Consider the following 1,223-nt stretch of genomic DNA (forward strand, 5'->3'; position numbering starts at 1 on the left):
TGGCCATGTGTGTAGATGTAGCCAGCACAGGTGAAGCCAGGTATCTGCTCACTGAGGCTACAGTGTCTGTGAGAGCAGCTTCTCCCTGGATGAACAATGACTTAACATCACCCATGAAAGTTTTCTTCCTGAATTTTCTTTGTAACCTCTGCAGGTCAGGTTTCAGTGTGCATGGGGCACCCTCAGCTCACAGTGTACAAAATGAACGAGCAAACCGCTCCCTACAGAAACGGCATTTTCTTAGATTTATCAGTATTCATTCACCAACCACACAGTCCCGTTTGACTCTAGGATGCAAACACACATGCATCGGGGCATGTGAGACAGCTCAGTGGTTAAGAACACTGTTCTTACAGAAGGCCCAGGTTTGAATCCCAGCACACACATGGCAGCTAACAACTGTCTATAACTCCAGTTCCAGGGGATCCAACAGCCTCTTCTGTTTTCCAAGGGTACTGCATACTGCACAACATACCAAGAGAAATGCAGACAGTGGAGGTGAGCTCATGAGGCTCCAAGAGGGAACTAGGAATCTCATCCCAACAGGATTAGAGGCCATCCATGCTTTGGTGAACAATCTGGCTTCATTTTTACTCAGGTCCCAAGAACTTGGGTGAGGCAGAATTCAAAGTTAACAGGCTTATTAGTTTGTTTGGTGGAGGAATTTTCAAGGTGGCATAGCATTCACACTGTGGTATGGGTACTGTGCAGTGTTTACTCAAGAGCAAGCAGAAAGATATGAAAAATAAGTTTTGCAAAGAAAGTGGGCAAGTTGAAAGTGGCAAAGAGGATGAAAACAAAGATCTGTAATTGTTAGAAATTAGTGTCATTAAAGAGAAACTCAAACTCTTCAGTGGGAAAACAGGAAAGCTGCTCTCAAAGCAAGAACTCATCCACTGTAAGCCCCATTTTGTAAAAATGAAAATTCATTTGAAGGAAGGGAGCCTAAGCTGAGAATGCCATTGAAAGAGTTCCTGGCTCAAAAGCAATGGCCTAGAAAAGTATTTCCGGGGTCAGCAAACAAAGGCCACTACAACTGTTCAAAGAGGGACATCTGTATCTTAGTCAGCAGAGCTTGGTAGCAATATCTATGGGGGGGGGTAAGCTTTGGAAGCATGAAAGAGTAAGCGTGAGGGTGTCAAAAAAGCTTCTAACAAAGTTAGAGGTCACAAAGGCTAATCAATATGTGGCAGGGCTATATTCCCTGCAAGGAGGCCCTTAAA

This window comes from Nannospalax galili, unplaced genomic scaffold (genome assembly GCF_000622305.1).
Source record: "Nannospalax galili isolate Female #2095 unplaced genomic scaffold, S.galili_v1.0 scaffold18, whole genome shotgun sequence".
NCBI classification, from domain to species: Eukaryota; Metazoa; Chordata; class Mammalia; order Rodentia; family Spalacidae; genus Nannospalax; species Nannospalax galili.